Source organism: Palaemon carinicauda, chromosome 29 (genome assembly GCF_036898095.1).
Source record: "Palaemon carinicauda isolate YSFRI2023 chromosome 29, ASM3689809v2, whole genome shotgun sequence".
NCBI lineage: Eukaryota > Metazoa > Arthropoda > Malacostraca > Decapoda > Palaemonidae > Palaemon > Palaemon carinicauda.
In genome coordinates this window covers 48264755-48286923 of record NC_090753.1, presented here as the reverse complement: position 1 = coordinate 48286923, position 22169 = coordinate 48264755, and the positions used below count along the sequence as shown (strand labels likewise).

The 22169-nt window shown below is 50.9% G+C and overlaps 1 protein-coding gene and 1 pseudogene across 1 annotated transcript in view; both read right to left on the bottom strand.

Annotated features, from left to right (window-relative positions):
- The window catches only part of LOC137622771 (uncharacterized), a 56716-nt gene that overhangs the window by 24081 nt on the left and 10466 nt on the right, over window positions 1–22169 (bottom strand). The window lies entirely within an intron of this gene.
- On the bottom strand, window positions 18196–18314 carry LOC137622885 (5S ribosomal RNA; annotated as a pseudogene).

Sequence of the window (22169 nt, the reverse complement as noted above, 5' to 3'; positions counted from 1 at the left end):
AGGGTGAGGCCAACTTCAAAACACACACACACACAAACTGAAAGAAAAAGCAAAAAAAGATTAAGAATGTCAACGAGGACGATGGACAGACACGTCTGTTCATCGCCGGAGCCAAAAGTGAAGCGAAGAAAATCACCGGTGTGTGGGGGGGGGAGGGGTGGCAAGCTATCCCTTCCCCTAACCCCGCTAACTAGCGCAGGGGTAGTTAACCCTCGTTAAAAACTATTGGCTCGTCATTTCAGCTACGCCGAAAGGTAAACCCAATGTAAATAGCGTGGTTTGTATTTCGATTACGGAACAAAATCCTGATACACTAATTTTCCCTCGAGTCCTGTTCCGATCACAGGAGAAGGCAGCAGGAGCAAGTACTGTAATCGGAAGACGTCTATTGCGGCAACCACTGTGTAGAGCTATGTTCTACCTGCCTGGTGAGGTCCAGCGGTGTATGGGTGAGAGCGTATGTGTGGCTAATGTAGATCTTGTCATCCTATGAAGATGTTGACTTGACAGGTAACCATATACCAAAAAAAGTTACCTAAAGGTTAGAGAGAGGAAGCAGAGGAGGTGACGTAGTTGCTATTGCACATGGCATATCAGCCCACTAGTAGTAGTACAGTAGTAGCACAGTAGTAGTAATGAGTCTGATGAACGTTCGTGAACGCTGACAAGAGCCAATGAAGGATTGAGCCATGTCAAGAGACAAAGCTCATATGGAGAAGTTGCATCGGGAATCCATTCCCACAAAACTTGTGTGAAAACAAGTTCCAAGTGGCAAGTGTGGTATTAAGGACCATGGCTGACACATGTGCTGTGCCCCTCACATCCCTGGAGTGTTGACTTAGGTTCCAAGAAGAGAGTTTGTGCTAAACTCCCACAACTGCATGTCATGGTAAGAGCTATTGAAGTAGTGCGACCAGTAGAAACCGTAGGTTGAAGTTGTGTGTGCTGCTGCCGTCAAGAGTGCACTGAAGTAGCGTACACCTGTATGTTATCGCGGACGTGAAAGCTAGCGTTGATGAGGTAGCGCTACGTTTTGCTCTGAATAGAGTCTAGCTTGTGTCATCTAGATGAGGAGACTTGCTAGGAGACTAGAAAAGCAATCGCTGAAGCAATAGTGCTTGAGCTCTATTGTGTATGACAAGAAGAGAAGGAGTCTATTGCTGGGAAGAGCAGATAGGATCGTAGCCGGTAGTGCTCTGCGATCCTCGCCAGAGAAGTTCTCCATCGAACGAAGTCGGTAATTACCACCCCAAAAGTCCAGGCCTGGATTCTGAGTCTTGGCAACAAGCTCAGGGATGAAGCTGAAGTTTACCTCTACCCATCCTCTTGAATGGGCGACGTCAAATGAAAGACCCTGAAGTTTGCTAACTATTTTGGCTAAGGCCAAGGCGAGCAGGAACACTGTCTTCCAGGTTAGAAGGCAAACCATCGCCTGTCATAATGGTTCGTACGGGGATCCTTCTAGGGACCAAAGAACTCGAACCTCGTGCCATGATGGAGGTCTCGCTTCTAAGTGAGGGTGGAAGTTTTAAAGATGAGAAAAGGCTCCTTTCTTTCAGTTTAAAGGTGAGACTCAAACTTGAGTGATAACCTTTAACAGCTAAAACCAAAAGATGCATTTCCTCCCTCAATACACGAGAAATTTAGCTATTGCTGGAATAGTGGTATTGAATGGATTCAGACCCCTTCCACCTACCACAGAAGACGTTCCACTTCGCCTGGTGGAATGAAACTGATAACTTTTGCAGCTATTTAGACATTCCCTTCGCGACTTGTTGCAAAAAACCTCTCTGAGAAAGATGCTAGATAGTCTCCAGGTGTGAAGGCGTAGCGAAGCTATTGCCTTGTGGAAATGACATCTGGTTGTCTGAGTAGATTGTGTCGTGGAGGAAGTTCTCTTAGGGGCTCTGTCAGGAGCACAAAAGGTCCGGGAACCATTCCGAGTGAGGCCATAGCGCAGCTATCAGGGTTATTGAAATATTGACCAATGTTCTGGTCTTGTTGAGTACTCTTCTCATCAGATAAAACGGTGGAAATGCATATACATTGACGTTGTCCCACCATTGTTGGAATGCAACTTACCAGAGCCTTGGGATCTTGGACTAGGGAGCAGTCAAACGGGAGCCTGAAGTTCAGGGCCGTTGCCAACAGGTCCACAGTCGAGGAACCCCACAAAGTCCTGTCTTTATTGGCTACTAGGTGATCCAATCACCATTTGGAACCCACTATCTGCGATGCTCTGCTCAGATTGTCGGCAAGCACATTCATCTTGCCTGGAATGAAGCGCGCTGATAGTGAGACTGAATGAACTTCTGCCCATCTCAGTATCTCTACTGCTAGGTGGGATAGGGTATGCAAAAAAGTACCTCCTTGCTCCTTGATGTAAGCCACTACCGTGGTGTTGTCACTCATCACCACCACTGAGTGAACTACCAAGAACTGGTGGAACTTTTGAAGGGCCAGAAAAACGGCCTTCATCTCTAGTAGATTTATGTGAAGGTACTACTGTACTCAGATTTTGACCAAAGGTCTGAGGCTGTGTGGTGCAACACATGGGAACCCCCCCCCCCCCCTTTTGATGCGTCCAAGAATAGCATCAAATCTGGAGGAGGGATGAGAAGATCAACACCCTTCAGCATTTTCTTATCTGCCAGCCACCATTCGAGATCAGTCTTTTCCTCTAAATCCATGGGAATCAGACTGTCCGGGGAATCGAAGGCCTGATTCCAATTGGACTTCAAACGGCACTGGAGAAATCAAATCTTGAGGTGACCGATGGGAACTAGACAGGCCAAGGATGATATATGTCTGAGGAGACAGCCCCTTCCTGGCTGGGAGTTCTTCTCGTTTGAGGAAAGGCCTTGCAACTTTCCTCAGCCTTGCTATCCTGTCATCTGATGGGAAGGCTTTGTGTTGTTTGGTGACTAATACCCTGCCCAGGTATACCAGTCTTTCAGTGGGAAGAGGGAAGACTTCTTGAAATTACCATGATCCCCAGATCTTGGCAAATTCTCAGAAGTTTGTGCCGGTGCTGACAAAGGGTTACCACCAAGTCTGCTAGGATTAGCCAGTCGTCCAGGTAACGAAGGAGACAGATGCCGAACCTGGGAGCCCAAGATGGCACCAGGGCAAACAATCTTGTGAAGACCTAAGGTACTGTGAAAAGGCCAAAACACAGTACCTTGAACTGGTATGCCTTGTTGTCAATGTTAAATCTCAGATACTTCCTTGAAGACGGATGGATTGGGATCTGGAAGTATGCGTCCTTTAGATCCAGTGTACACATGAAGGCCTGTGGTCTTATCGCTAGACTGACCGTGTCTGCCGTCTCCATACTGAATAAAGTCTGTTCGACAAATTTGTTCAGAGCTGAGAGATCAGTGACTGGTCTCCAGCCTCCAGACGCCTTTTTCACAAGAGAGTCGACTGAAGAAGCTTGGGGAAATGTCGAGGAGCTCCTGGAGAGAGCCCTTCTCCATCATGGTCTGGACTTCAGCCCAAAGGGCCTGCCCCTTTGCTGATCCCATCGCATAGGAGCTCACAAGCACTGGATTCTTGTTCAGTGGAGAGAGAGATGAAACGAATGGGATGCAATACCCTGAACGGATCACAGAGATCATCCAAGATTCGGCCCCGAGCTACATCCACCTGGTCCAGCAGCTTTGTAAGTATTCTCCTACTGGTGGACAAGCAGGGAGATGGCCTCTAGTAGCATCTGCAGTTTTTACCACCACCTCTCTGATGTTTTTCTCCACGATTGGACTTGTTGCCTTTCCCGTCCTTGACAGGAAAGGGCTTCTAGGACACCTTCGTTTTCGATACCAATGCCATTTTAATAGTTGATGGTTTTGTATGGCTGGTCTTTGGAAGGGCTAGAGGTCTGTAAGGCCAAGCTCTCATGGCCCTAACAAAAAGGAACCTGTGTTGGACTTCCTCCACCTCTTTGCAACATCGGAGCCTAATAATCACAGCATTAGGGACCTGCTGGTGAAACCTCTCAGCCACCGCATCCTTTTGGCCAAAAGCCTGGTGTGACGGAGAATGTTGAGACGAGATCAGAGACGGAGACAAAGGTCGGTAACCAGAGGAGAAAGGATGGACAGTTTCTCCAGAAGAAGAAGACTGAGGAGGCAAAGAGGTGAAAGGACTCTTGCTGCCGGTCGACGATATACGAGCGTGGTATCGGCAGGATGATCAACAGCAGGCCTCCGAAGGGGAGACTCTATGCGAGACCATTTACTGGAAAAAGAAACACTCATCGCAGAGATGTGCCTCGGACTTTGCTCTACCCCCCCCCCCCCCCCGAAAGATATTCGTCAGGGGAAGGAGCATAGACCTCGGCAGTGGAGAAGACGACGCAGTAGCAGGAGCTGCTGGCAGGGAAGCAGACGAGATCTCCGAAACAACAGCGTTGACAACGTACAGGGGGTCAATGTACGACGCTAATGGAGTTGACGAGCTACCGCCGAGCGAGTGGCAGGGCGGTGAATCGACAACACTCGAGGAGGCGATTCATGAATCGCTGGACGTTTCAGACTGGTGTTACCCCACAGGGTCATTACCTGGTGGGCCAGAGACCCAATGGTGCAGGTGCCAGAGAGAAGGAAGGTCTCCAAAGCCTTCATCGTACAACGGTGAACGATCGTTAACCACCCTACCTTCCTAGCGCCCACAGCCACAGCCTTTGGTGGCTGCAGTTGGTGATCCTCTTTGCATGAGGATATGACGGCCGCTGAAGAGTTGGAGAGCGTTGAGAAACCTCCTGCTCAAGATGCGATGGTGATTGCCAACGTGAAGAACGATGACTCGATGATCGATAAGAGGGAGAGTGTCCCCGCGTTGACGAGCGATACTGCGATACAGTAACGCAGGATCGATCGTTACCACTGAACAAGACGCAGGTTGGTATGTCGACGATCCTTGAGTAGGCGACTCAAGCGTAGCTGAGCGTGAAGGCTGACCAATGAGAGATGATTCACGCTGAAGTGAATCATTAACAGGTGGGTGAATGCATTCCGGAGGAAAACGACGAGATGGTTTGGCAATGCTCCGAGCTACGGCTGAACACTGGTTTGTTAAGTGACGGATGAGCAATTCCCGAGACGGTGAAGGCCTAAGTGATGCGTGTGGTCGCTGAGGTGAACGCTGTTGGTAAGACAATAGCTGATGAGCAGACGATTTCCGAGGTAGTGGAAGAGCAGGCGATTCTCGCGTCGTTCTCGGCGATTCTTGTGTAGCAGAAGCTTGACGAGAGGTCGAATGTGTAAGCGATTCACTTGACGAGAGGTCGAATGTGTAAGCGATTCACTTGTAACTGAAGACTAGGGTGGTACACGAGTTGTCGATCGTTGATGATGGTCAGGCGAACCACAAGCTGATTGAAGTGTCAGGGATTCACATGTATCCGAACGCTTAGATGGTACACGAAATGTCAATCGTCGACAATAGTCAGGCGATTAACAAGCTGATGGAAGCGTCAGCGATTCACGCACTGCCGGATGATGGCGAGACTGTCGAGCAGGTGAGCATTGTGAAGGCTCAGCGATTCACGCACTGCCGGATGATGGCGAGACTGTCGAGCAGGTGAGCATTGTGAAGGCTCAGCGATTCACGCCCTGAATGGCGATTGCATCCCGAAGAAGAGAGATGCGTTAGACTGAAACGCTCTGAGCAAAAGCCGAGCGCTGGCTTGTTGAGTGACAGAGTTTAAGCATCAACGCGTGAGAACGCTGTTGGGTAGGAGAACAAAGTTCCCGACGCTGACGAGTAGCACACGCTTCCGAACAGCTGGAACAGCACGCCATTGTCGAGCTGCAAGCCATTCACGAGAGGGATATGGAAGAGTAAGTGGCTGTTGCACTGCAAGCGATTCTCACGTAGAAGACGAATTACGAGAGGTTGAACGAGCAGGCGATTATCGAACTGCAAGCAATTCTTGTGTAGCAAGGGATTTACAAGGGGTTGAACGAGTCATCAGCTATACGCGATGGCAAGGTGATCTACGAGCTGACGGGATGGTGGGCAATTCTTGAGTTGAAAGTCCATGGTGAACTACAAAGAGCAGATGCCTGACGAGACGGAAAACGCTGCTGATGAACAGCAGCTGAGAACTCAGGCAGAGAAAGGTGACCCTCGTGAGGCGACACATACTGTTCTCAGGAGGAGATTGAGAACGATCCCTAGCATGAACCGAAGTTCATTGAGGTAAGGTCGATAATGGAAGTGAAGGTCGGGAACCAAAAGAGGCAAGCTGGGCAAGTTCCTCCAAAGAGGAAGAATGCGGAGGCGAACATGTGAAGAGGTGTCTCTTCGCCAATGGAGCAGGAGCACCCTGAAGGCGAAGAGAAGAATGAACACGGCGTTGACTCCTGCCACCAACCCAACGTCAAACAGCAACCTATACATCAGCAAGCTGACTCCGAAGAGGAGTCTCTATGAGAGCCCGTTCAATAGAAAGGGGAGCCCTCGCAGGAGCGACATAGAGATGATGAAGGGAAGTTTTCCCTCAGAAGGGAGAAACAGAGCCAAACATCTGGGGAGGAAAACTCTCCATCAGAAGGGAAAGAAATCCAACCGCTGGAGGCGGACTTCCAGGAAGCGCTCTTTGTTTTTTATCAACAGGCTTTGTTCAAGTTGAAGGTCTGCATCAAGTGTTACCTGAGAAAACGTAGTCGGAGCTAGTTCCTTGAGTTTAGCATGATGATCATGAGCTGCCGCAGGCGCAGAACAGGAAAGTGATGGCACAGTGACAGCAGATTCCTCTGGGACAAAAGGCACTGCTTTTCTACGTCTGCTATCATAGCCGAAAGAAGAACAGCATCGTTAACTGAGGAAAAATAAAACAAATTACAAAATCCCTCTGGAGGAACACCTAGTCTGCAGATTCAAAAGGTGTCCACCAAGAGAACAGACACAAATTAAGGACTGCGTACTCCCTTCCCCGGCCGACATCAACAGGGGAAGGAGAGCAGCATCGTAAAAACTGTAACAAAATGACATATTCATAGGTAATTTGTATTTTTCCTAACTACACAAACCTTAGCTATTTAATAAGGGGTATTATTTTCAGCTTACCTTAAAAGAAGAGCCATTAATTTTCAACCCACACAGCTAGTTAGCGAGGGGGGGGGGGGGGTTTAGCTTGCTACCGCAACCCATCACACACCTGTGATTGAGGTCATTTTCTTGGAGGTAGGACTTCAAGGGGGATAGGGCTGCCAGGTAAGTTTGCTTAAATAACTACGGTTTGTATAGTTAGGAAAAATACAAATTATCTACAAATTTGTCATTTGTTCCGTAACTGGAATACAAACCACACTATTTAACAGGGGTGACTCACCCATTAGGAAGGGTGGACGTCCCAGCCAATCTTGCTTTTGGCTTTTACCCGGGGGCTCCTTATCTGAGTGTATCTGCACTCAAGAAATAAGGAGTCCCTGCGCCTCGCTAAAACCTTGCTACGCAAGGTTCGCGGCCTACGCAAGCTGTGTGTTGAGGTATGTAGAAGTATGACTGTCCTAGTAAAGTTATTCCGAGTTCTTTAGAAGGAAAAACTGTGCACAGGACTTTCCCAATACCACCTCGTCAGGGTATGGGGATGCAACAGTATTAATCTTAATACTATGTTCACAAGGGAGCATGGTTTACCTGCAGAGGTTTGAGGTCAGCTATGCAGAGAACCCAGGATGCTGCTTTCCCCAAGAGAGGGGAGAATGAAGAAAAGAATAAGGGCCAGTCAAATCTTTTCATTCATGCAGACTAAAACCAATAACAATGCCCTCAACCTTCTGCTACTTGTCCAATAAGGAGCTTGAGGTTTTAAACCAGCTGTTGTGCAGCCACCACAGGACCGATAGAGAACGTATCGAGTCTCCTGTGGGTCATGTCTTGCAGGTAGTGGGATGTGAACGTGGTCTCACGCTTCTACACCCCAGCTAGAAGAACCTGCGTCACTGAATAGTTTCTCTTGAATGCCAAGGACGTAACTATTCCCCTGACATCGTGAGCTCTGGGGCAACGTGATGGAGGAGGGTCTAGATTCAGTGCATGGTCCATGACCCTACGAATCCACACTGAGATGGTGTTCTTGGTGACCCTCCTCTTAGTCCTTCCTGTGCTGACGAAAAGTGCAGGCACACGATGACGGGCTGCGGCTGTTCTCTTAAGATACAGCTTCAATCTCCTCAATGGGCATAAAGAGATGGTCTGGGTCATCTGTTACAGCACGGAGACTAGAATCAGGAGGGAGTCGAATCGTGGATCCGCTATTCCCGGGTTCTGAGTTTTAGCAATAAACTCAGGGACGAAGCTGAACGTTACCTCTCCCCATCCCCTTGAATGGGCGATGTTGTATGAGACCATGAAGTTCACTGACTCGCTTGGCCGAAGCCAAAGCTAGCAAGAACACCGTCTTCCAAGTCAGGTGGCGATCAGTTGCCTGGCGTAATGGTTCATAATGAGGTCTCTGAAAAGACCTGAGAACTTGAACCACGTTCCATAGGGGAGGTCTCACTTCTGACTGGGGCCAGGTAAGTTCATAACTCCCTATGAATAAAGAAAGTTCTAGCGATAAAGAAATGTCCATTCCTTTCAGTCTGAAGGTGAGGCTTAAGGCTGAGCGATAGCCTTTCACTGCCGAGACTCATAGGCGCATTTCTTCAAGCAAATACACGAGGAACTCCGCTATTGCTGGAATAGTGGCATCGAGTGGAGAGATATCCTTCCCACGACACCAACCACAGAAGACTTTCCACTTTGCCTGGTAGACTGCTGCTGATGACTTACACAGGTATTCAGCCATCCTAATTGCAACTTGTTGCGAAAATCCTCTCTGAGAGAGGAGATGCTGGATAGTCTCCAGGCGTAAAGTCGTAGCGAAGCTACGGCTTTGTGGAATATTTTGGCATGTGGTTGTTTGAGTAGATTGTGTCGTGGAGGGAGTTCTCTTGGAGGCTCCGTTAGGAGTTGCAAAAGGTCCGGAAACCATTCTGCGTGATGCCATGAGGGTCATTGAAAGATTGACCGATGTTCTTGTCTTGATGAGTACCCTCCTCATCAGACAGAACGGGGGGAAGGCGTAAACGTCGATGTTGTCCCACCATTGTTGCAAAGCATCTTGCCAGAGAGCCTTGAGGTCTGGGACTGGGGAGCAATACAGCGGAGCCTGAAGTTCAGGGCCGTTGCGAAGAGGTCCACAGTCGGAGAACCCCACAAAGTCAGGACTTTGTTGGCTACTAGATGATCCAAAGATCACTCGGTACTTACTATCTGAGATGCTCTGCTCAGGTTGTCGGCGAGCACATTCCTTTTGCCTGGAATGAAGTGTGACAATAATGGTATTGAGTGGATTTCAGCCCATCTCTGTATCTCTACTGCTAGATGGGATAGTTGCTGCGAAAAAGTACCTCCTTGCATATTGATGTAAGCCACTACTGTGGTGTTGTCGCTCATCACCACCACTGAGTAGCCTGCCAGGAACTGTTGAAGGGCCAGAAAGACGGCCTTCATCTCTAGATTTATGTGGAGGTACTTTTTTTACTCTGACCAGAGGCCTGATGTAGTGTGGTGCAGCACGTGGGCCACCCACCCTTTGTTTTGAAGCGTCTGAGAACAGCATCAAATCCGGTGAGAGGACGAGAAGGTCCACTTCTTTTCGTAGATTCTGGTCTGTCACCCACCACTGGAGGTCTGTCAGTTCCGCTGATCCCATGGGGATCTGGATGTCCGGGGAGTCGTGAGCTTGATTCCACCGGGACTTGAGTTGCCACTGAAGGGATCTCATCCTGAGGTGACCATTGGGAACTAGACGGGCCAGCGATGAAAGGTGACCAAGGAGACGTAACCACGATTGGGCTGGAAGTTCTTCTCATCTGAGAAAAGGTCACAGCCTTGTTATCCTCTCATCTGATGGGAAGGCTTTGTGGAGATTGGTGTCTATGATCATGCCTAAGTATACCAGTCTCTGTAAGAAGCAAAGAAGACTTCTCAAGATTTACCATGATCCCCAGATCCTGGCAAAGTCTCAGAAGTTTGTCTCGGTGTTGAAGAAGGCTTGACACCGAGTCTGCTATAATTAGCTAGTCATCCAGATGACGGAGAAGAAGACGGATACCAATCCTGTGTGCCCAAGATGCCACTAGGGCAAACACTCTGGTGAAAACTTGGGGTGCTGTAGAAAGACCGAAGCACAGCACCTTGAACTGGTATTTTCTGTTGTTTAGGCTGAATCCTAAGTACTTCCTTGAAGACGGATGGACTGGGATCTGGAAGTACGCGTCCTTTAGGTCCAGTGTACACATGAAGTCTTGAGGTCTTACTGCTAGTCTGGCCGTGTCTGCCGTCTTCATGCTGAACAGAGTTTGTTTGACAAACTTGTTCAGGGCTGAGAGGTTGATGACTGGTCTCCAGCCTCCAGACGCCTTTCTTACAAAAAAGAGTCGACTGAAGAAGCCTGAGGACCCGTCGAGGACCTCTTGGAGAGCGCCCTTCTTCAACAGGGTCTGGACTTCTGCCCGAAGGGCTTGCCCTCCTGCCAATCCCATGGCAAGGGAGTCTAATGACACTGGGTTCCTGGTCAGGGGAGGTTGAAATGTAATGAACGGGACGCGATATCCTAGATGGATCACGGAGATTGTCCAGAAATCGCCCCAGAGTTGCTTCCACCTGTCTGAGCAACTGTGTAGGCATCCCTCCACTGGTAGAAACGTAGGGGGAATGCCTATCCTAGCGTTTGCGGCCTCGGCTGCTCCCTGGAGGATTCTTTCCTCCCCTGGAGGACTTTTTGCCTTTCCTGTCTTTGACAAGAATGGGCTTAGACACCACTGTCTTCGTCATCGTTGTGGTCTTGGATGGACGGGACTGCTGGGGTGCTGGAGGTTTATAGGGCTTAGATGTTAAAGCCCTATGGAAGAGGGAGTCTTGATGAGACTTCCTCCACCTCTCAGCAGCAAGTTCCACATCCTTAGGCTTAAACAGATGGGCCCCCTCTAGGGAGGAATGTCTGAGCCTATTTATCTTGATGCTAGGGACCTTTTGGTGGAACCTCTCAGACACTGCACCTGATAGTCTATTTATCTCGATGCTAGGGACCTTTTGGTGGAACCTCTCAGACACTGCACCTGATAGTCTATTTATCTCGATGCTAGGGACCTTTTGGTGGAACCTCTCAGACACTGCACCTGATAGTAAGAAGGTCTCCAGAGCTTTCCTGGTACGTTCCTTGGAAAAATCCTCGGATCGTATCAGGATACCTAAGGTCCCCAACCAGATGTCCAGCCACGAAGTAGCTTGCATCGCATACTTGGTGACCTTTTCCTGGTTAAGAATCTCAGTTGCCGAGAACGAGAGCTGCCGGCTGGAGAGTATCTAAAGAGGGACTCTCCTGGTTAGCTCTTCCAGAGAGTGGTGAAGAGGAAGAGCTGAACTGGGTTCCTCCAGGATCTCAAAGTACCTCCTTTGCTGTACGCGAGGAGGTGGGAGGAGCTTGTTTGCAGCGCAGGCATGGTTGGAGGAGGCAAACTTGGAGAGCTGTTGGGAGATCTTGTCCCTGGTACTCTTCACCCCTTGAGACCAAGGGCAGGACTGCACTGTTCTTTGAGGGTTTCTGAGTAACAAAGACGCGGTCTAAGACCGTGTTTTTGTCCTCTCGAGGGGGTACCTCTGGGTTGGAAAACCTATTGAGAACCCTCATTAGAGTCAGAATCTGTCAGAATGCATGCTCTGATTCTTGTTGGTCTCCTCCTGATGTAGGACTCGCAGCGAAGTCTCCTTCTTTTCCCAAGAGCTCTTCTTGGGGTGAGTAGCGGACATTCCCAAAGTGGCTGGCTGTCTCCGTTCTAGCCCTAGTAGAGGAGTTTGGCAGAGTTTTGGAGTCTTTGGACTCCTTCCGAGGAAGGAGATAAGACTTTAAGACCTGTGTGTCGAGTCCCTCCTGGTCCCAGATTGCGGGGAACTCTCCGCGTTAATAGAGGTTTCCTCCATTGGTGCGATGGAAGTGTCTCTCTCCTCGCGCGGTTCCCTTGGTGACGGAAGGTCTTCGTCCGACGGGGAGGGAGAGTCTATGAGAAACTGGTCTGCACGGAGCAGCTTCGCCCTAGGGGAAGTGACCATGTTAGAAAATCCTCTTTTCCTCTTCAAAGGGGTAAAGGAAGCCATGGTTCTGTATCTTAAGTCTAGAGCTATAGATCGCTCTGATGAGCGATCAGACAGGACTGGCTTGAAAGCCTGTGTTACGGCTCTGACTAAGGCACTAAACCAAGGCTCCTAACTGACAAATGCACTGTCAGACAGATCCCCTGAAGGGAAAGGGACTGAAGGTTCCCTATGAAGTGTCACTGTAATAGGTGGGTCTGCCTTAGAAAGCAGTTTAGGGATCCTGAACCTCTCTGCTTGTTTTTGTTTCCCTTCTCCCGCAGTGCAAGCTGGTATGCGCTTGCGGGGAGGGGAATGAGGTGATGGCGACCTTGCCAGGTAAAGATTCTGCGTTTGTGCCTGTTGGTGTGCGTGCTCGCGCGCCGAAGAATGCTGGCGAGCGCGAGCGCAGGAGAATATTGGCTGGGGCACAGGCGCGCGGGAGATAGTTGGCACGTAGGAGAGCAAGAATGTTCAGGAGAGCGCTGGGGCGCCGGTGAGAGTTGCAATGTCATTGCTGTTTCACCTAGAGACTTGTGCGCCGGAGAATGATGACGCTCAGGTATTCGTTGGCACGCGGTCAATGATGGATGCACATGCTGGCGCGTAGGAGAGTAAGGGCTTGCAGGAGAGTGCTGGCGCTTAGGCAAGCATTGGCGTGCCGGTGGGCGCTGGCGCGTAGGCACAGGAGGGCGCTGGCGCGCAGGAAAGTGCAAGCGCGCTGTGGAGCGCTGTCGCGTGGACGACCCTGTGTGTGTGCACGCATGGTGCGCAGGTGAGCGTGAGCGCTGACGTGCAGGCGAACGTTGGCGTGCAAGCACATGAGACTGCTGCCATCTGTGAGGGCGAGCAGGTGACGAGCTGCTGGTGAGCGCTGAATGTCTGACCGATGATGAGCTGCAGAGTGATGGCGCGCAGCTGCGCACTTTGATGGAGCTACAGTGGGCTCTACCGGTGACAGGAATGGTGATGGTAGGTCGGCAGGCCTGGAGGATGGATGGTCAGCGTGCCCTTTGTAAGGGCGACCATCCACTGAAGGGGATCGCGAACGATCGGCAGAGAGGTCCAGGACCGAAGTCATAAGACTGGTTGCAGGTGCAGTGATGGTCGATGTAAGAAGGTCTGAATGCAGTGGAGGCTCCTCTGCGGGGGACTGCAGTGACAATGATGAACCAAAGAGGCTCCTCTTCACCAATGGTGAGGGGAGACCTCTAAGGCGAAGAGAAAGGCGAGCCTTCCAACGGATGCGTCCTCTGGGGGCCGTTGGATCAGCAAGCTGACCGTGCGAAGCAGCAGTCGTCCAAAGAGGATAAGTGAACTCCCCAGAGGGAGAGAAACACTTGCAGGAGAGACAGACGTTGAACTTAGTTTCCCCCTCGGAGGATGATCAGGAACGAGGGAAACTAAGTCGGCAGCAACCGCTGTAGAGTCTGGAGTGGCAGAGGAGATGGATGAAACCGCACGAGACACCTCTGACACAACAACGTCGACAAGGGTCAGGGGATCTACCTCTGATAGCAACGATGATTGCTTAACAGAAGCATCCATGCGGATGAACTGCAGCAAGGCCTCCTTGGAGGGCAAACCCGAAGGCCCCAAGGAAGACCAAATCTGTAAGAGGGGAGTTAGTGACAAGGCCTCACCTGGGGGGAGAGGTGGGGCTGCTTCGCTAGGGGAAGCAACATCATCTCTTTAGACACGGGGTTGGCCGATAATAACTTGGTCTACACTACTACTCGACGGTCTCTCGTAAGAGACCGAACGAGTAGGAGCTTCGGAGGATGGTTCGGCTATGGAAGAAGAGGCCTTGGGTTTTTCTTCCTTCAAAGAAACCTTTAACGGAGAAATATCCCGCTTGAACTTCTTCTTCCGCCGTCACGCAAACCTCTCCCACTGGGAGGAAGACCACTCCCTACACTTATTAACACTCTCCACCCCCGACAAATATGTCCCACAAGGGCGGCCGGAGAGTCCAGGGCAGGTGCACATGGTAGCAGAAGTCAACTTCACACACACACAAACTAAGAGAAAAGAAAAAACAAAAGTCGTTAATGGCTGCCAATATTCGGCGAGGATGAAGAACAGCAACGTCCGTTCACCACCTGAGCCGAAAGCAAAGTGAGCTCAATCACAGGTGTGTGAGGGGGAGCAGTAGTAAGCTACCCTCCCTAACCCCCATAAACTAGCAGTGTAGGTAGTTAACCCTCGTTAAAAATTAATGTGTTCCAATTACAGAACAAACAAGAATTACAATTAATTATTTCAGCCGAGAAAAATAACTACCCGAGAGAGAACCACAACCCTCCAGCGGGAAGGAGGGGGATCCCATAGAGATGAAGCTGAAAGTTAAGTTACAACAGTTATAATTTCATTTAATTAATGAAGAAAGCCATTCAAACGAGCAACCTAACCAGCGAACGGAAAAGGTGTTACCCCCGCGCTGTATACTGCTGGCGCACTCCCTTCCCCCCGCAGATTCTTCTAAGACCATGTACAGGGGAAGGTGGCGATAACAGCCAAACGGTTGAGTATCCCAATGATGACGATTCCCCTGCGGTGGCAGCCGGGTTGCAGAGGGCCATCCACCAACGGGAAGACCCAAGACCAAAGAAGAAAGGACGAAAGGAAAGGTTCCCCGTCCTTGAGAACCTGCCATACTACACTGTCACACACAGCACAGCACTGAAAATAAAATCTACAACATGTATAAAAAAATTCTGTATGTTTTTATATACAGTATTTAAGTTAAAAAGTCAAAGATTAATGGCAGTCCAAAAAAGGCAAGGAGGAAGAGCAGTGACAAACACTCTCCATCCAAGCCCAAGGCAAAGTGAGCTTAATGACAAGTGTGTGAGTGAGAGGAGTAGCAAGCTAACCCTACCACCCACTAACTAGCAGTATGGGTAGTTAGCCCTCACTAAATTTTAATGGATCGTCCTTTCAGCTTCGCCGATAGTATTACCCCTATAAATAGCGTTGGTTTGTATTCCAGTTACGGAACAAAAGACATTTTTGAAGTTTAGGTCCATTTGTACTTAATCGTTGGAATGAGTAAATGGATTGATGGGAGAATGACAACACCACCATTCTCCACCGATTTAAAATAAAAAGTGACGTTCATATTACTAGTATGGGTGTGAGCAGGTTGGCCAGTTTACCCCCTGCTAACTAGTGGTGGGTAGTTATACCTTGCTAAAAATGACAAATTCAGAGATAATTTGTATTTTTCCTAACCATACAAACCTTAGCTATTTACATTGGGTTTACCTTTTAGCGTAGTTGAAATGGCGAGCCATTAGAATTTAACGAGGGTGTATTACCCCTGCGCTAGTTAGCAGGGGGGTAGGGGAGTGGTAGCTAGCTACCCCTCCCCCCCTCACACACTGGTGAACTGCTTCACTTTCACTTAGAGGTAGGACTTGTCTTGGGGGACAGGGCTGGCGGCAAATATATGTAAATAGCTAAGGTTTGTATGGTTAGGAAAAATACAAATTATCTCCGAATTTGTCATTTGTTCCGTAACCGAAATACAAACCACGCTATTTACATTGGGTGACTTACCCCTTAGGAAGGGTGGAAAGTCCCCAGCCATACTGGCTTTGGCTTTACCCGGGAACTCAGAATCCGAGTGAGTCGCACTCGAGAAAAGGAGTCCCAGCACCTCACAAGTTTCTTGCTCCGCAAGGAACCGTGTGACCTACATAAGCTTGTGTGTGAAGGAAGAAGTGTGACCCGTCCTAGGTAGTTGACCTGGAGTTCCAGAAGGAACTCTGGGTTAGGACGTTCCCAATACCACCTCGTCAGGGTATGGGGGACGCGACAGTATTGACTCAATACTCGGAACACAAGGAAGCATGGTTCACCTGCAGAGGTTTGAGGTCAGGATGCTTTTTCCCAATAGAGGGGATGATGAAGAAAGAAGTAAGGGCCAGACATACTTCTTTCATTCATGCAGACTAAAACCTGATAACAATGCCCTCAACCTTCTGCTACCTGTCCAAAAAGGAGTCTGAGGTTAGACCAGCTGTTGTGTAGCCACCACAGAGCGATAGAAACGTATCGATACTCCTGTGGGTCACGTCCTGCAGGAAGCGGGCTGCGAAGGTCATTAGACGCTTCCAGACTCCAGCTTGTAGCACCTGCGTCACAGAGTAGTATTACTCGAAGGCGAGGGACGTTGCGATGTATCCGACATCGTGCTGTAGGGCGACGTGACGGGGGAGGGTCTGGATTCAGGTCGAGATGGATGTCCTTGAGTCCGAGCTGAAGAGGTATACTGGTGACTCTCCCCCGTGTCCTTCTTGTGCTCCAAACCCGGCTGTACGTGAGGACAAACTGCAGCTGTTCCCAAAGATAACCCCTCGATTCCTTTACTGGCAAGAAGGAGAAGGTTTTGGGTCATCTGATACAGAATAGTGACTCGAAATCTTGAAGGAATTGGACCGAAGGGCCGGAACCCCAAGATTCTGAGTCTAGCCAACAACTCAGGAGCGAACCTGAATGTTGCCTTCCCCCATTCCTTAGAAAGGGCGGAGTCGTACGAGACCAAGAAGATTGCTTACATACTGGCCGCGGCCAGAGTGAGCAGGAGCCCAAAGACGGAATACGATCAGAGGCCTGACGTAAAGGGTCTTGAGAAGATCTCTTAAGGGACTAAAAAGTCCACCATGCTCCATGTTGTAGGTCTCACTCCGACTGGGGCAGGGACGTTCGCAGCTTCGCATGAGCGAGAAAAGGTCCAGCGGGAAGGAAAAAGTTTATTCCTTTAAGCCTGAAGGTCAGGAAAAGGCTGAGCGACAGGCTTCACTGCCGAGAGCGGAAAGGAGTTTCCTCCCGCCGAAAAGCAATAAGTTTGTTATAGCTGGAGAGGAGGCCTCAAGGGAAGAGGTATATCTCCCACAACACCAACCACAGAAGACTCTCCACTTCGCCTGGTAGACCCCTGCGGATGACTATCGCAGATGACGCGACCTCCGCCCCGCGACTGTAGCGGGTTGTCTCTTCTTGAGGAGGAAGCGTAGTGTCCCCAGGCGTGAGGCCGAAGCGATGCCCCGGCTCATGAAAGATGTTGCAGTGTGGTTGTTTGAGAAGCCTGTGCCGTGGGAGAAGCTCTACCAGGAGTTCCGTCAGGGGAAGCAGAGGATCCGGAAACCGTTCTGCGTATAGTCCCAGTGGAGCTCTCAGGACCATTGAAAGGTTGACAGACAACCTGGTCTTGTTGAGACCCATTCTCAACAGACAACAAAGGAGGGAAGACACAGGCGTCGATGTTGTCCCACCATCACCGGAACACATCTTGCCAAAGAGTCTTGGGGTCTGAGACTGGGGGGAAGAACAGCGGAAGCTTGAGGTTCCAAGCTGTCGTGATCAGGTCCCCCAGACCAGGAACTGCCAAAGACCCCCAGGTACACTCTATCTACGAGGCTCTGCTCCAATAGTCGGAGAGAACATTCCTCTGCCCGGAATGAGCGAGCCGATAGTGGTATTGAGAGGATCTCAAATCATCTCAGTATCTCTACTGCAAGATGCGAAGGTATGAAAATGCGTCCCTTACTGGTTGGAACACACCAGTACCATGAAGTCGTCGCGCACGGAGCGACTCGGCAGGAGCTGTAGAGGGGCCTGACTACGGCCCCTAAGCCTGCCTGAATGATGGAGAGCTATCCTTCAGGTCCTGACCATAGGCCTGAACCGGAACATGCCCCCCCCCCCCCCCCTTTTCCTTGACGAGTCCGAGAACAGCATAAAAAATGTGGGGAAAGGATGAGAATATCCACTCTCATCAAGAGGTTCCATAGGTCAACACCCATTGCAGGTCTAATCGTTCCGCTGGTCCCACAGGGGCCAGAAAGTCCGGTTAATCGTTGCTTTGAAACCACCGGAACTTGGGCCGCCCCACAGGGAACTTATCCTGAGGCGACCGTTCGGGACTTTAGACGGGTCAATGAGGAAAAGAGACCTAGGAAACATTCCAGGGTAGGGCTGAAAGCTCTGCTTAACTGAGAACAGGTACTGCGACTCTCCTCAGCCTTGCCACAGTCAACTGAAGGGAAGGCTCGTAGGAGGTGGCAACGGCATCTGGCGTCCCCAAGCGCTCACCCATCCAAGTACCGACCAGACCCGACGTTGCTTAACCTCGCTGGACGGACGAGAAGCGGGGTTTCCAACGTGGTAAGGCCGTTGACTCAATATCATGGCTAGATACTCCAGATGTTGAGGCAGAAGTAGAGAAGGCTCCTAGCAAATTACCATGATCCCTCACTCATGGTAAAGATCCGGAAGCTTGTCCCGGCATTGAAGAAGGACGAACCCGAGCCTACCGGAGTTGACCAGATCTCCAAAAGGCGAAGGAGGCGGAAGCCTGCTCCTGAGCGGCCATGAGGAAAGCAGGGAGAGTTCTCTGGGGAAAAACCTGCAATGCCACGGTGGGATCGCCACACCGCATCTTAAGCAGGAACACCTGTAGTCTAGGCTGAATTCCAAGAGCTTCCTGGAAGATGGATGGAATGGAAACTGAAAGTACCCGTCCTTCCGATCCAGGAACTAAGGAGTCCTGTCGCCTCGTTACCAGTCTGATCGATTCTGCTGTTCCACGCTGGACGAAGTTTGTTCGACAAACTTGATCAGAGCTGAGAGGTCGACTACGGAATTCCCGTCTCAGATGCTTTCCTACGAGAAAGGATCAACTGAAGAAGCCGGGGGGTGAAGCCATCAACGATCCTATGGAAGACCTTCTCCTAAGGCATGGATCATTCTGCCCAGACGGGCAAAACTCTTGCCGACCCCATGGCATAGAGGTTCAGTGACACTGAATTCGCTGACAGAGACGGCAGGCGCGATATCCTTGGCTGATCACGGAGATCGTGCAGGAATCGGAATAGGGAAGCTGTTATCCAGATGAGTAACCTTAGGCATCCTCCCAGCGTGAGACCTGCAAGGGGGGGGGTTGCCAAGCCTCCCGTGCTACCTGTTCCTGACAGGAGGGGATTGCTATTGGACACCTTGTCTTAGCTGCCGTAGCCGGTCCGATAACTTAGGCCGACGAGGCTTAAAGAAAAAAGCGCTGGAGGCCTGCAGGGTCTGGAAGAAAGCGCTTTGGAGGAGTGAAAACGGAAGTCGACTTCCTCCGCACAAACGCTGTCTATGTCTCTGTCCTCGGGCACAAACAAGCTCTTCCCAAGGATGGAAGGGTGTCTGAGTTTGTCGACATCCACGGATGAGACACCCGAGAGGAAGCCCTCGGTCATTGTGTCCAGATGGTCCAACATCGAGCTTGCCCGCAAGTTCGAAACTTGGCGACGAAACGCCAAGGTGCTTGAACCCGAGAGGAGGAAAGTACCCATGATCTTCCTGGAGCTTCCTTGTACAAAACCTCGGGTCGCAACTGAGGAGGGAAAGGACCTGGTAAGCCCCTTTCACGAGATTGAGAAGAGGAAGGGGTAAACCAGTCACCCCTTGGCCGACGGAGAAATCTCGAACGGAAAACTCCCTGGCAAAACCCTTCCAAGGAATGACGGGGAAGGACTACTGTAACCCAGGTTCTGGAAAAAAGAATGTTGCTCAGACCTCCCTGAAGATTCTTCCTGCTCTTGCATGTGCCATGCTCTGCGTTTATGGGGTGAGGCCGTGTTCTGGAAATATGCTCCAGAAGACTCGCCAGGCTGGCCATATTGCGAAACCCCAACGGGAATCGCGGGCCCAATCGCCCTGGCGCTCGCGTGATGGTAAATCAATGGTTTGCGCGTGGCCGAACGTGGAAGCGCCCATGCGCGGGCACGCAGGAACGCAAACAAAAATGCGCGAAGGAGCGCAGAAGGAGGGCGAGCGTGGTAGGAAGGGCGAGAGCTGGTGGTCGGCAAGCGATGACCCGTAGGTAAGCAATGGATACTGCAGGAATCAAGCCGACGTTCACGCGATGGAACACCGTCGGTTCGCGCGACGGAACACCGTCGGTCCGCGCGACGGAACACCGTCGGTCCGCGCGACGGAACACCGTCGGTCCGCGCGACGGAACACCGTCGGTCCACGCACCGGAACACCGTTGGTCCGCGCGATGGAATACCGTTGGTTCGCGCACAGGCGAACATTGGAGCGCATGTGCACAGTCGTGCATGAGCGTAGGCGCGCGGGCACGTGGACGCGCAGGTGAGCGTAGGCGGTCGGGAGACCGATGGCGCGTATGCGGGCGATGGCGCGTAGACGAGTGAAGGCGCGTTGGCAAGCGATGGCACGTCAGCAAGCAATGGCGCGTCGGCAAGCGACGGCGCGTTGGCGAACGGTGGTGCGTTAACAAAACGCTAGCGCGCAGGCGAAGAAGCGCGCGGGCGCGTAGGCAATCGCTAACGCGTAAGAGACTAGTGATGGTTAGCACGCATCGCGCTAACAGAAGGCGCACAGGTGCATCAGGAAGGTGAGCGCTGAAGCAAGCTGTTAATCAGGCGATCCTAGACGGTCAGAAAAAACCGTTGGCGCCCATTGGTGCGTGGCAGAAAAGGGCGCGCAGATGTGCGCTGGCGATTGAAGAAAGCTGGCGCACAGAAGGACAGAAGTAAAGGTGAGCGCTGGCGAGCAGGAGGAAGATCTACGGCAAGACTTAGCCACCGGAGATCGTGGTCCACAGCAGGCGAGTGATAGATCGCTACTGATATTGTCCAGGGGAACTGACACGCGTGGCAGATCGATGGCAATCGTTCACGCGTAGGAGATCGCTGACGAGCAGGCGAACGTTGACGCGTCTGTGGTCGCCGGCGAGCAGAGGGCAACGCGTGGAAGCCTGTGCGCAGAAGAAGAGTCCTTGTCCAAGACCTGAACCGAAGTTCTAGATCGCGAGGGCGAACGTGGGCGCACAGGGAGCGTAACAGGAACCAACAGGAACAGCAGAGATGATCATCAGGAGAGCGCTGACGAACAGGAGAGCGCTGATGAGCAGGAGAGCGCCTGTGCGCTAACACTGAGCAGGAGAGAACACTGCAGAAGGGCGCGCAGGGAAACCCTGACAAGCAAGGGAAAAACCCCTGTGGGAGGCAACCTTTTGCCCGGAAGGGATCGTTGTCTGTCGGGAGACTGATGTCTGTCGGAAGACCGTTGTCTGTCCGTCGGGAGACTGATGTCCGTCGAAAGACCGTTGGCCGTCGGGAAGACCGTTGCCCGTCGGAAGACGAAGTCAGACTGCTGTCCATCTGCACCAGGGGCGGAAGATCAAGAAGAAGGAGTTATAGGCTGCATATGGAGATTCAAAAAGGCGCCTCTTAGCACCCTTATAGGGAGATGGGAGGCCCTTACGACGTAGCAGACGGTGAGCCTTACGGCGAAGGTGGCCAACAGCAACAACAGCAGAAGAGTCCTACGAAGAGGAGTCTTTATGAGTGTACTCTCTCACGAACTAAAGAAAAACACTTCATAGAAGAGACGGGTCAGCCAGTGACCTAAAAGGAGCAATCCTCCGAAAAGGGGCTCCTGCAGTTGCCCAGCCCCTTGAGCGTAACTGCAGGTGCGACCGCTAAGCACCAAAAGCATAGTCGCACGAAAGAAAGGCAAGAGAAGAACCCCCCAAAAGGGGAAAAACTCAAGCCTGGACAGGAAAAACTTCCCTCGGAAGGAAAGTTACCCACCAAGGAGGCGAGCCTCCTGAGTGTTCTAAAATGAACTGGAGAGCTGTCAATCGTCACGGGAGTACTTCCAGGAGAAAGAGACACACCCCTGACGAAGATCTATAGGGGAGGCAGCAACAGCCTAATCCCCAGGCCTCAACAAGACAGCTCACTCCGTTGCCACATTACAGAAACGAACTAGATCGGTAACTGTAAAAAAAAAAAAAAAAATCATTAGTTAACATTCATTCCCCCGGGAAGGGTCCGAAGAGGAAACCCGAGGGAAAGGAACACAAGAATTACACAACAGGCACGTGCCCCCACAACCACTTACACTCACGGAAAGAGAGCTGTAACCAACACAGAATTATAACAATTATAATTATGTAACTATGTAATTATGTAATTTAAAAATGAATGAACACTAAAGAAAGAACGAAAACCCCGAAA